This window comes from Lissotriton vulgaris, chromosome 3_1 (genome assembly GCF_964263255.1).
Source record: "Lissotriton vulgaris chromosome 3_1, aLisVul1.2, whole genome shotgun sequence".
NCBI lineage: Eukaryota > Metazoa > Chordata > Amphibia > Caudata > Salamandridae > Lissotriton > Lissotriton vulgaris.
Window position 1 is genome coordinate 1,641,054,691 of NC_141689.1, and position 14,232 is coordinate 1,641,068,922.

Sequence of the window (14,232 nt, forward strand, 5' to 3'; positions counted from 1 at the left end):
CTCACTGGTTAGAGGCGGCAGACCCGGAAGCAGAAAATGGCCTGGGACCAGGGTTCAATCCCTGACGCGGCAGGGTCGTGGACCAGGGTCAACGGACTCGATAATTCTCGCCTCGGTGCCTACTCTAACCAGGGACCACACTCGGCAACTCTGGGCATTAAGCTTGCCTCATCTCTACAACGGCCCCCCACAGACTCCGGGAATGCCTGGTTTCACCTTGGAGATACCCAGAAGGAACCACCTCACAGGGAAAGCCAGGACGGGTTCCCCAGCGGTCTTCAGCGCCAGGACGCTCACGGGCAACAGTGCGCTTTACAAGTCCCACACACTTACATTACATTTACATTTACATTCAATCCACAAACTAGCAGAGGCACACAGGATGGCTAAGCATGAAAAAGCCCACTTTTTTAAAAGTGGTATTTGCAAACACCCAATACAAAAATCATCTTTACTAAAAGATGCATTTTTGTATTCTGATTTCAGGCATACTAAACTCTAACTTTCCATCTGGTCCCAATGGGAAGTTATATTTATAAGACATTCTAAATAGACCCCCATTCTATCCTATTGGACAATTAGCCTTTCAATAGTGAAAAACGAAATACGCTGTATTTCACTATCAGGACATGTCATACACATAAGTACATGTCCTAACTTTCCCAAAAACTGCACCCTGCCTACGGTACCTTGGGCCTACCTGAGGGGTGACTCACATGTAATAAAAGGGAAGGTTAGGGCCTGGCAAGTGGGTGCATTTAACAGGTCGACATGGCAGTAGGAAATGCGCACAGACACTGCAGTGGCAGGTCTTAGACCCCCTTTGAAAGGCTGCTTGTGTGGGTGGCTAAATCAGTGCTGCAGGCCCACTAGCAACATTTGGCTTACAGGCCCTGGTCGCACACAGTGTACTGTACTAGTGTCTTAGTAGTAAGTCCAACAAGCCAACCATGGAACCACCCATCCATATTCACAATTTACAGAGGGAGCACTTGCACTTTGGCACTGATCAGCAGTGGCAAAGTGCCCAACAAATTTATACCAGCAAAAATGAAATCCAGCGCACAGCCAAAATACGGGAGGCAGAGACAAAAAGACAGTGGAAAACCAGAGCAGAAGGCCAGGTCTAGCAACCTCCAACATAGCACTCTTCATGCCCAGAGACGTTTTAAGGTACAGGCAAAGTGGGCAATATGCCCATGGTCTCACCTTCCAAGGTGAAAGTAAAATTTCTCTGTAACTGGCCTCTTTCTATTTTATTTCTCTATCTCTAAACCATTCTCCCTTTGCCTATTTCTACCACTGACTCAGTCCCTTTATCCAGTGTCACCTTAAGGATTTGTGGGGTCCCAGGCAAGACATATATCAACTGTTGTGTGGCATTGTTTAAGTGTCGCACATAATTTCGTATTGTTTGACAAATCGGACGTCATGAATTATTAGGAAATGGGTAATAAAATTAAAATTCATTCCACATAGTGGAAATGGGTAATACAATTCAATTTCGTTCCTTACAGGGGCCCCAACATATGTCTTGCCAGGGGCTCCCATAGACCTTAAGATGACGATGTTCATGCTTTCCTGGAAAAGACAGGGCTGGTTCACTAAGCACATTTATTACAAAAGAGACTAGAATTTACTGGACCCGTGCTTTAATATTCCCCAGCCGCCATGGCACAGTAACATTAGCTCTAAGGGTGCATTATTAAAATTAACTCAAGTTTAAATATGCGCAAAAAGAATATAAAGGCATATAAACCCACTAATTCATGCTGCATATCTCTAAACTATAAATCTCCACATGGTATAACGTAGCGTTTCTCATTAGTGCTGTCATGATTACACTTAAAATGTCATTTCTATAATTAGCAGTTCTTTTATTTGGTCCATATGTTCACGGAAAAATCACACTGTGACTATTTTTGTGAATTAAAGATTGGAATCTTTCTATAGTTCTTTTTGGCACATGAAAGCAGCATCTGACAAGACATTTTCGAGTATTTATAATTAAATATGGACTTTTGAAAGCATATACTGGAGCATTTTTTTTAATTTGTCTGCACACATTTTAAATGAGCAGCTTAACTGAGAAGAGCATATGACCTCAGGCCGGAAGGGAGTGAAACAAATTCTGCAAATTAGACGAATGTGCCTATGGGTGTTTCTGCTTGATGTCTTTTATATGTCAGAGACTGGTCAGCTTTACTTCAACTACCCGTGGGCTGGGTTGCTATGGGTTGTGTTGGCATAAATAGCAGGAGACAGGAATTAGCATTAGATGAGGCCCCACATATTTATGTGATCTGTTTTTTTTGGTATCGAATAAGCAAGCGAGGACGTGTTTTCCTGAACTTTCCTTTATGTTAGATATTGTTACCACTTGTTTCTTGTCATTAGGAATCATACATTCCTGTCTTAGGCTTTTGTTTAACAACTTAATTTAATCTGGGAGTTGTCAACTTTGTTCACTTCAGTTTGTTCTGGTGCTTTAGAGGAAATGAAAAAGATGGGCCCCTAGAGCTTCAGAATGTGTTTAGGGGCGTGGCTTGAGAAATGCCAAGCCTGGTGGAAGAAACTAAAGAACAGGGGCCTCATTTATGAAAAGTGACGCATCGCTGCGTGAAAACAGCGACGCGTCACTTTTCACTGCGCTCTCCTTGCGACACCAATGATGCGTCATATTTAATGTATGACGCATCATGTCGCAAGAATTTACAGATACGTTAGTATTTCTGACGCATCTGTAAGCGCAAAAGTGACGCATTGCTGGAGTGTGTCACAAAAGTGACGCAACTCCAGCAATGCGTCCTTTCACATGGGGAAAGCCCCATATGAAAGGGCTTGCGTCAGTCTTACGCCTGATGTGAGGCAGGCGCAAGATTTGGACGCAACAGCATCCTAAAAGTGACGCAGTGAAATCTCATAGATTTCACTGCGTTACTTTTACGAGGCTTTTTGCGGGGGAACGCCCCCTCTGCATACATTATACCTGACGCAGGTATAATGTGGCGCAGGAGTTTAAAAAGTGACGCATCTACCTAGATGCGTCACTTTTTAAATATGGCGCAACAAGGCGCATTTTTTACACCGCTGGTGCGTCACAAAAAGTTACGCACCGGCGGCGCAAAACTGACGCAAGGCCTTCATAAATAAGGCCCCAGGTGCGGCGAGGCCTATGCTTCTAAAGTAAAGACCTAACAGGATCGCGCCTTTATTTAAAAAATAAATCTTAATTAAATATGACTCTTACTTAGGAATACGGTAACTCTGTTTCTTTTCACCCTCTATATGAATAATTTAGAGGAGGCATTAATTGAGGGTGGTTCCGAAACAACGGGGATCGGCAATCGGTCCACCCCGGTCCTGCTTTATGTGGACCATGCCATCCTTATTTCTAGATCTGCTCCGTGGTTGGATCGTCTGCTTAATTGTTTTGTTTCTTTTATGGACACACTTGATTTAAGGACTAACTATTCCAAATCCCATGTTATGCTGGTAGGCCTCCGGACTACTAAATCAAGACTTTTCAAGATTCAAGAAAATATTATTAGTCATTTTTTTAAAAATCTGTTTTATTGAAACTCTTGGTATACAGGTACATTTCTTTATGTGCATAATTCAAAGGGGAAACAACAATTGGAGTGGCTCGTACAGTATCCGAGCGAATGTTGACGATGGTGGAAAATCCAATAAATGCACATTTATACAAAGAACTCCGCCTGTTGACCTATGGGTGGACACTGCATGCACCAGACCATTCATTCCTTTGTTGTATCACAGTGTGACTCGCAGTGCCGTTCCTACCAGGACATCCAACCTCGCCCGCCCTGGTGGGCAGCCTGATGACCAGCCGCCCCCCCGGTGTCCGCAGCCTTCTGGTCTGTGATGGAGTGTGAAGTTCCCCGACAGTGTGAATGACCATCCAGGCCCGGTTCCGGGCGACATGTACGTGTGCTGTGGGCGGCTAGATTGTCCAGGATGTCGTTGCCATGGGGTGGAAGGTTGCGGCAGTGGCTTGCATATGTGCTGCACTCCTGTGTATAGTCGCTGTGTACTAGAAGTGAAGGTGCGAGTAGGAAGGCAGATCCGGTGTGGTCAACTGGGGGGCGACCTCTGCCGTGGGTGTCACTGTTCCAATCTAGGGAAGAACAGGATAGGAAGTGAGGGTGTAATGAACCCAAACTGGGGGAGGGGGTGCTGCAGTACGGGCCTTGTCTCGAAGGTTTCGGGCGGAGTGGTCTCGTAGGGTGCCGCCCAGTGGTGCTCACGGGAAGGTGATACGGGTGGTGCGTGATGTCTCTGAATCCCGGGGTGGGAGTGCATTGGCGGAGTCGCCTGTGTGTGTGGCTCCCGTCGACAGTCAGGGGGGAGGGGGGAGCGGGCGAGGAAGCGGGGGGGAGGGGGGACAAGGGAGGTGGGGGGTGCGGGGGGGGAGGGCGGTGGGTCACGGGGGTGGTATTTCTTGTTTGACTGCGCGCGGCTCTTGTTTCTCCCCTTCCTCACTACCCCCCCCCCTACATCACCCCTTTATCATGGCAGGCCCTGGTGAATGTTCACAGGAAACCCTCCCATATCTGGGCTATCGGTATGGCTCTCCGCCCCGCCGTCTCCTCTCTACTTAGCACTGTGCCCTCTGCGGTCGCCCAGTAGGTGAGGGAGGCACTCCAGTGTTTCGTTAGCGGTGGTTCTGCGGCCTTCCAGTGGCGGGTTATGAGTCTTTTGGCGGTTATCAGCCCTAAATCCCAGAACCTCATGTGCGCCTTGGTTTGTTTCTTCCTGGTAAGGAGGCCCAGTACACAAGTGTCCCAGTCGTGTCGAACGCTTAGCCCCGTCCCTTTCGTCAACAGCGTGGTGACATCATGCCAGTACGTCCGTAACTTGGGACATGGCCACAGCATATGTAGGAGATCCGCGTTCAGTAGCGCGCAACGTGGGCATTTGGACGTATCCAGGCCAAAGTAGCGGTTAATCTTGTCCGGGGACAGGTATGCCCTGTGTGTGATGTAGAACTGTATGATTCGGAATCTTGAATTACAGGGAATGTGTTGTGGTCCCTCTAGAATCCTTTCCCACTCCTTATCCGACCAGTCCTCCCCCCTGTCTGTAGCCCACCTGTCCCTGAGCGACTGTAGGGAACTCGTTGTGTGGGACCTCAGCGCCTGCGTTAGCCAGTGCACCACGTGTGTGCCCGCCCCCATGACGTGTAGGTACTGTATTAAGAGGTGCGTCTCAGGTTCCGCTGACATGTCGCCCCAGTGTTCCGTGAGGACCCGTATCATCGATGCATGCATCAGGAATTGACCCGCTGGCAGTCCAGGATTCTCCACTAGCCCATCGAACTGTACCAGGGTCCCTTCGTCATACAGGTCCGCCATTGTTTCAAGCCCCACCTGCGTCCAGTCGTGCAGGCGTGTTGCTGTCACCACTCCCCCCGGCCTGGGCAGTCCCTCCAGCGGTAATGCTGGGGCGTAGGGTGTAGTCCCCTTGGTCAATTTCAGGGCACGCTTGTAGCATCTCAGTGCCACTGCTACGTGCAGTTGCGTCTCGTGTGTCACGCCTCTGAGGGGGTGGAACAGTGCGAGAGCCTCCGCATGGGTCACTGCTGGGACTGTTGAGGCCGTGTCGTTCAGGTTTCTGCCCGCGAGCCAGGCTACCACCCACTGAAGCTGTGCGGCGAGATAGTAATGTTCGTGGTTCGGGACCGCCAGTCCCCCCGAGGACGTCGGGGCATACAATTTCTTCAGGGCCACCCTCGGTCTCCCTGTACTCCATATAAGGGTTCGTGCTAAGGCCTCCAGATCTTTGAAGACCCGAGCCGGGACATATACCGGTAAGTTCGAGTAGTAGTACAGAAGTCTAGGCAAGACTATCATTTTGGACAGGGTGACCCTGGCCGGGACGTTAAGCGGGAGCGTGCCCCAGAATCGGATCTGTGCCCGCAAGGAGTTTATGGCTCGTACCAGGTTACCATCCAGTATATCCGCCGCATTCCTGTAAATGTGTATGCCCAGGTACTTAAAAGTGCCGGCATACCATGTCAGTGTCGTGTTTCCTAGCTGTACCGCGCACTCTTGCATATCTGGGTGAAAGGGGAAAACTCCAGACTTGCCCCAGTTGACCCTTAGTCCCGAGTGCGTCGTGAATTCGCAGAGGGCGCTGGTGAGTTCCGGGGGTATCCGCGTCAGGTCTCTGACGTAGAGGAGTAGATCATCGGCGTACAGGGAAACCGCGTGTACCCCGTCTATCAGTGGGATGCCCCACACGGCGCCCTGCATCCTCAGCATCTCCGCCAGTGGCTCCATGGCCAATGAGAAGAGTAGGGGCGATAACGGGCAGCCTTGTCGCGTGCCCCGCCTCACCTGTATAGCATCCGATATCAGGCCCCCTATCCGGACCCGGACGGTGGGTGTCTGGTATAGGAGTCCCACCATGTCCAGATAGTTGTCACCCAGACCGAACTTTTGCATAACCGTTCTAAGATACGGCCACTCTACCGAATCAAATGCCTTCTCCAGGTCTAATACTATGCAACCCGATCGTGGCCAAGGGTCTCTCGCGTACTCCTGCACCCTGAATAACCGGCGGATGTTGAGCGATGTGCTGCGTGTGGGTACGAACCCGTTCTGGTCAGGGTGGACCAGGGTGGGTGTTTATTGGGCCAGTCTCCTCGCGAGGGTGGAGGCTAGTATTTTATAGTCCGTGTTTAGGAGGGCGAGTGGCCTGTACGAGCCCATGAGCGTCCCCTCTTTACCCGGTTTCAAGAGGGAGACCAGCGTGGCTTCGCTCAGAGAAGGGGGCAGGGAGGAATCTTCTAGAGCCGTCTCATACAGTTTAACGAGTTCAGGGATCAGGAGGTCCTGGTAGGCTTTATAGAACTCCGCTGGGAGTCCATCGGGGCCAGGGGATTTTCCGTTGGAAAGCGCCGCTATGGTCTCCCGGAGCTCCTCAGGGGCAATAGGTGCCGCGAGGACAGCTCGTTGGGCGTCGGTGAGCGCCGGTAACGGGATCTGACGGAGATATTCCTCCGTGTCCGGGGCGGGTGTGGGCAGGCAAGAGCGATACAGCGTTTTGTAATGTGTAGTGAATGCTCCGTGAATCTCTGACTGTGTGTGTAGGGGCGTCCCAGTCGCATCTAGCACTTTTGTGACTGGTTTCGTTCGGTCTTCCCTGGCGATGAGCCACAACAGTAACTTACCGGGCTTGTCCCCCCTATCGTGAGTGCGCGCCGCATGTGCCGCAAAATTCAGACATCGGAGCCTCTCCAATAGTCGTTCGTGGGTCGCCTGCGCATGTTGAAGCCCAGCGATGTTCCCTCCCGCCGAGTCCCGTTCATGTCGACTCAGTTCCTCCTCCACCCTCTGTAAGTCCTTCTCCACCTGACGTTTGAGATTCCCCTGTGTTCCTAAACACTGCCCCCTAATGACCACTTTAAACGCCTCCCATTCCATTTGCAGAGAGGTGGCTGAGCCTGCGTTTTCCTCAAAGTAATGCACTATATGTGCAAACAGAGAGTCCCGGAAGGGCGCGTCTAGGAGGAGGTCCGGCTGCAGTCTCCAAGTGGGGATAGGGGGGCGAGTACTCGCCCATGAGACAGTTAACATGTGTGGGTTGTGGTCCGAGTGTGTCCTACCCATGTAGTGCGCGTCCGTCACTAGCGGGAGTAGATCATCCGTGAGCATGAATCTGTCCAATCGGGTGTGTAGGGTGTGGGCCCCCGAATAGTACGAATATATCCTGGCCGTAGGGTTCCGGTGGCGCCACACATCATGCAAGTTCCAGTGTGAGGCCCAGGCTATAAGGGCTTTCATGGCGCCTACTACTGGCGCATTGGGAAGTGGTGGGAATGAGCGGTCCAGTGTGGTATCCAATACACTATTGTAATCTCCCCCCAACATCCAGGGGATCCCATGCCAGTGTGCTAGTGTTGTGGATACCGTCTCGAGGAAGCCCTGTTGGTTCGTGTTAGGGGCATATAGTGACGCCACCACCAGCGGCCGTCCATCTAGGCGTCCCTTCACTGCCACGAACCTCCCCTCTTTGTCTATGTGTGAGTCCTCTTCCTCAAACGGGAGCCCTGGTCTTATCCATATCAGTGCCCCCCTGGCGTAAGAGGAGAACCCAGTTGCATAGATCTGTCCGCGCCATCGCCTGCGCAGGGTGTGTACCTCAGGGGCTGTTAGGTGTGTCTCCTGAAGGAGTGCTATCTGCACCTTGTGCCTCTTTAAATAGGAATAAATCATGTACCTGCGTGCGGGTGTGTGTATTCCGCGTACATTCCAGGTACACATTACGGTTTCAGCCATCAGCATATAACAAGTCTGTCACATCCATTCTCCCCCCCACACCAAGCGCCTCCTCAAGTGGCCCTCCCTCACCCAGTATCAGAGCATCTCCAAATTTATCCGAGCAGCACCCAGAAAAGTCGTGTGCACCCCTGTAGGCCATGCATGCAGCGTTTCACAGTAGGGAAAAGGGGGGAAAACATTAACTGGGGGGAATACCATCGGGTCGGTTGCCAAACGTGCAGCCCTCCAAACATTCTACAAAAAGTACGAACAGTCCATTCTGGGGGGTTGCTGTCCATCGCGCAGTCCGAATACCCAGTGTGTGTCTATCGAGGGTGAAGGCGTGAATGCCCTCCCAGGGGGGTGTGAAGTATAGGCCCGAGTGGCCTTCAGGCCGGCCCACCACCTGGTTGGTAGCGTGTCCCAAAAGTCTTGGGGCCTCTGCCCCGGTCGAGCCTGAAGCTGATAACCATTGCCCACCCGTAGGGACCCCGCAATGTGGTGGCCCATGTGGCGTGGGTGCCACCGGGCAGCTGCTCCGCAATAGGCTACTGCTAGTATGACATTGTCTCAACTTACTGCGTGTTCAGTGTCCGTCTCCACCAGGCTGTGCTGTGTCTTTGCTTCTATTGCTGGGGGCCCCGTGGTGTGGCACTCCTTCTTTAACCAAACAGGTCCGACGTTTGTGGGGTGATGTCTGGCAGCCCATTTGAGAGCTGCGAGTCCGGGAGACCATAGATCGCTTCGTCGTCGCTTGGCGACACCCTGGGGCTGTGGGCGGGCGGGGATCATTGTGAAGGGGAGCCGCTGAGCTCCGAGACCATCCGCAGAGCTTCCTGCTGTTCCCTGCGCATTTCCTCTTCCGGTGGGCTCGCGCTGTGCTGGGTGCTGCCGGCCGCTGGGGAGGGTGACCTGGCTCCGCGTCGTCTTTTGGATCTCCTGCGTCTCCTCGGCCTGTCCGGGCGCCCTGATCTTTCAGTGTTCTTATCCGTCCCATTGTCGAGCCAGGCTTCCACGTCTTCCGGGGAGTCAAAGAAGTGTGTTTTTTCATTCGCTACCACCCTGAGTTTTGCCGGGAAGAGGAGGGAGTACGTAAGTCCCAGTTGGCGTAGCCTCCGCTTCACCATTGGGAATGATTGTCGCTGGCGCTGTACCTGGATCGTGTAGTCTGGGAAGAACATTATGTTCGCGTTTTCGACTTGTATGGTGCCCAGTTTACGAGTTTCTCGCAGGACAGCATCTCGGTCCCTGTAGTTCAGGATACGGAGTAGGAAAGGGCGCGGGTTTGAGCCGGTGTGGAGTGGCCTTGTCGGGACTCTGTGCGCCCGTTCCACAACGAAGTATGGCGAGAGGGTGCCTTCCAGCAACAGGGTGCGCAGCCATTCTTCTACGTGGGTGGTCGGATCCTTGCCTTCCCATTTTTCTGGCAAAACCACTATGCGGACGTTGTTGCGTCTCGCCCTCCCTTCTGCATCCTCTGCCTTGTCCTCCAGGAACTCCACCCTGTTGAGGAGATCTTTAATCTGCTTGTCTGACTGGGCGACTCGAGGTTCCATGCCCGTCATCGTGATTTCCAGGGTTTTGGTGCGCTCAGCCAGCTTCTTGTGGTCTTCCTTCAGGTGCGTGAGGTCTATGGCGACTCCGTCTATCTTCGCCTCCAGGGACGTCCGGGTAGACTGGATGGAGTTCTCCAGGCGCTCCATTGCCGCCAGCACCGAGTCCAGTTTGGTCGCCACCGGATCCGCGTCCGTTTGCTTCTGCGTCTTATCCATTTTGCCCTTCTGGGGCGTTCCTGTGCGTTTTCCGGCACCCCCGGACATGGGCGGGCGCAGGCTCGCGGAGAGCCCTTGTGCGGCGATGGGTTGTGGTCGCGTTGTTTGACAGAGCCACTGGTCAGGGCTCCGGTAATATTCCTAGGTCAGGGAGTGCAGGATATGCCCACCTTGGAGTCTTCCGTGTGGTTGAACTGCGCAGATCGCAGCGTGGCCCGATGGCGGTAGCTAGCTCGCCCTGCTCGGATTCTGTCCCAGGCAATGTGTGACGTGGTGTCGCCTCTGCAGCGAAGTGTGGTTTAGGCTCCACGTCGTCCCCCCGTTGTGTCGGGCGTCCAGCTATGCCGTGGCTTTGGGGGCACCGAAGTCCAGTAGCGATCAGCTGCAGTGCGTGTAGCGTGCGGCAGGCAGAGTCTCCCTACGGCACCCACCACTCCTGGTTGTCCCTCTAGATCCGTGCACGTGGTCTGCAGCGGGGCCCCCTGGCTGATCGTGACAATGGCGGGCGGTGTGGGTAGTCGGGTCCCAGGCCTCTCAGGCGGTCCGTGGCCCCTTCTGGCTCTGCCCCACCACTACCTCGCGTTGCGTGCCGCGGATGCGGCCCTCGGTGCCTCCCGATGGGTATGCCCCTGCTGCTCGGCCGCCGGACCCGGCTTGTGGTGCCGCTCGGGTCTGAGTCTGTGGGCTCCGCGCCGCCGGGAGCAGCGGGTCGGCGCTCAGGCGGGTGCCGTTTCTGTAGCGCCTCGCGCCGTAGCACTCACCGTGTGGGGCCTGTGCCGGCGGCGCCGGGGGCTCCGGCCTCTGACCTGGGGGGGTGCTCGGGGCCTCCGATTGCTGCACCGCTGGAGCCTGGTGGGTGTTCAGCCCTTCGGGTGTCTGGGTCCGCCTTCTCCGGCGCCGGTCCGCTCCACTGGCATAGGTCGAGGGGGGGATGGGCACCTCTTCGCTTCCCAGCCGGTCACGACAGCCCGGGTGATGGTCCCGGTTCCTCCGCAGTGCACCACTTCCTCGTCTCCCAGGCGTGGTCAGTCGGGTCGCCTCCGCCGCCTGTGGTATGCCGGGGGCCGGTCTCCGTCAATGTGTCCTGGCGCCGCTGTCGTTGTTCGCGCCTCCTGGGGGTCCCGTCCGTGCGGCCCTCGTTTCCGGTTGCAGCACCGGGCTTTCCTGCTAGGTCTCGCCGAGCCCTCAGACTCCTTCTCGGCTGTGTCGGCCTCACTGGTGCCGGTGCGGTTCCGGGGTTCGTTGGACCCTGATTTTCGGTCCGATGCTGTGTCAGCGCCCCTTAGCCACTCGCTGCTAGTCCGGGCCGGCCAGGCGGTAATTTACTCGGATAATTTGACCCCTGAGTGCGGGATCGCGCCGGAGCTCCGCTAGGGTGCAGCCAGTCTCGCTGCGCGCGTAGCCACGCCCCCAAGAAAATATTATTAGTCATGTTACATCTTTTCCTTACCACGGTGTCTAATATTCTTCTTCTTTGTTGTGGTCCTCTTTGTTGTCTGCTAAAAGCATTACCTTTGCTAGGAGTATTGCTTCCGTTTTGGATTTTCCACATAGACTGGTACACAAATCTATTAAAATCCTGCTTCATATATATAGTGCCAAGGGTGTCTCAGTAGCCGCCTATCGGAGTGAAATATGGGGCTATTCTGGTACTTCGGTTTTATCTGTAATAGAGACTACATTTTTTAAGAAGTCTTTCATGCCTTCCCCAGAGTACTTCTGTTTTTTATAACTCACTAGGAACTTGGTTTGGGTTTTTTGGAGAATAACGGCAGCTTCTCCTTTGGTTATCTGTTTTTTTATTAAGTTTAAAAAGCTTTATTAAAAATAGATAGAGAAAACATGGTACAGCATCATAATAAAGAGCATGAAGTACAATCCATAGGATAACAAGGAATAAGAATGAATAACAAATGGTGAAAAACCCAATACATCAATCATTGCCGGCATTATAAACCAATATTGAGGGAAAAATAAAGTCAAAGAGTACCATCACAAATTTTGATTTTTTTCGTTTTTAAGTTTTAAAGAACAGAGAAAGGGTGTAAGAAAGAAGGAGGAAAGAACAATGGAAAAAAAAGAGGATAGGAGAGAGAAAAAAGAGAAAAAAGGAAAGGAGGAAAATAGATAAAAGATATCAGCAGTTATATAATATAGTCTAGTAAAACTTTATAATAACAAATAAAACAGAATCACATTTAGCAATATAGAATCATAAATTCTGAACATTATAAAAATAAAAAAGAAAGGAATAAACACAGCACTCACATCGGCTGAAAAACAAAGCTACTATCCTTTGCCAGTAGTGCAGAGGAAGAAATGAGTGAGAGGAGACCAGAAGGCCTCTTTATGAATAAGCTGCTGGGAGGTGGATACATAAGTTATATCAAGCCTGTGATGGTGACATAAAAGATTCCAGCAGGTGGGAAAGGAGGCTTTGGAGGCGTCCTTCCAATTAAAAGTTATAACCTGAAAAGCAATAGCAATGGATAGATCTATAAAGTAGCCAAGTTTTCTAGCACCAAACCAGCATATGGAATTGCTACCCAAAAATATGTATTGAATATCAAAAGGAAAATTGGTGGAGCACATAGAGGCAATAGACTTGCATACCTTTGTCCAAAAAGTAAAAATGATGGGGCAAAGCAAAAAGGAATTAATATATGTACCAGGAGAGTTCCTACAGGACCAACAATTAGGAGATAGGTCAGAACTAAATTTAGAAACAGCTAATGGGGTTAGAAATAGTCTCTGATAAAAAATAATAGAGTGCTTGAGTGGTACTGGCATTGCATTAAGTATGGTGTATCCGAGCCCAAATGGAGTTCCATGTGCGTATAGAAAAAGTATGTTGCAAATCTGTTTCCCATAAAAGTTAAATATTGCTTTTGGGACAAGTAGGTATAGAAAAAAAGAGATATTTGTAAATGTGAGAGGCCTGGACAAAAAGGAAAGTAGGTAAAAATTGTATAGAAGGGTCAAGTGAAGAGGAAGAGATTGGTTATCTGTTTTGACTTCATCCTGGGAAAGGTTTTGACAATCTGGTCCTAAAAGATTGCTTTGATCAAGTGACTTGGATCAAGTGATCTCTATCCCATGGTTGAGTTACATCCAATCCAGCTTTGTTAAAAATGAGTAGGCTGAAATTTACAGCAATTCAGACAATCACCAAATGTGACAATCTGCGGACCACAAAAGCCTTTAATGCTTTAAAAACAGAGAGTGTGGCAATGCATAAAAGATAAAAGTTCTGTAAAATTATATATCCCATTGCAAATCACTGTTTTTATTGAGCCCTTTCTTTCTTGGGATATGTCGAACCACCACCGGTTCTTATTGATTAGTTTCAGACTTAACCTTAGCCACCATTTGTTGACTGTTACCCATGGGAGTGCTTTTGAGTCTGTTTTTATTCCCTGTACATGTTATGTATGGTGTCTCACCTCAGGACATGTTGCACTTTGTAATGTTTTTTTTCATTAAAAACTGTGCAAATCTTTTATTCTCCCACTGTTTGCTGGTACCCATATTACACACAAGTTCATCTGGCTTTGTTTTATCTAATGTTACTATCTGAGGTGAAAACTTGTTTTTATGTGGCTGACATTTTATCTGGTGCATTGTAACTAAGGAAACGTTTATTGCCTACATGAAATGTTATGTTTCATGAATACATCTTTTATAAATCGAATAAACACTTTTTGATGATGGCTCAAGTAACAGGATATTTATACTTAATGCATAAATGACACCTATCACAAATCTGGATCATAAGTACCCAACATATTCAATTTGTTTACATCAGATTCAACAGTAGATAATGACGTATCTGATATCACTGAATTGAGTATGTTGAAGTCTTGCAATAAAAATACATGGATCTTTGGAAAACGTTTTTGGAGGTGAAGGGTATTCTTTGTAAAGTTTTGTGATAGGTGTCATTTACACATTTATGCGATAAGTTAATATGTTTAATGGTGCAAACTCTGCTATTGCTAACTGGACATTTATGCATTATGCATGTTACACATATAGGACAAAACATTGACAGGAATAGCTGTATTGGGGTACCTTCAGGATGCTTTTATCTTTAAAAGTTAAACATATCTCAATAGACATGATAACTGTGATCCTCATGCCTTTCGGTGAGCCACCTACTAGCACTACACTAGGCT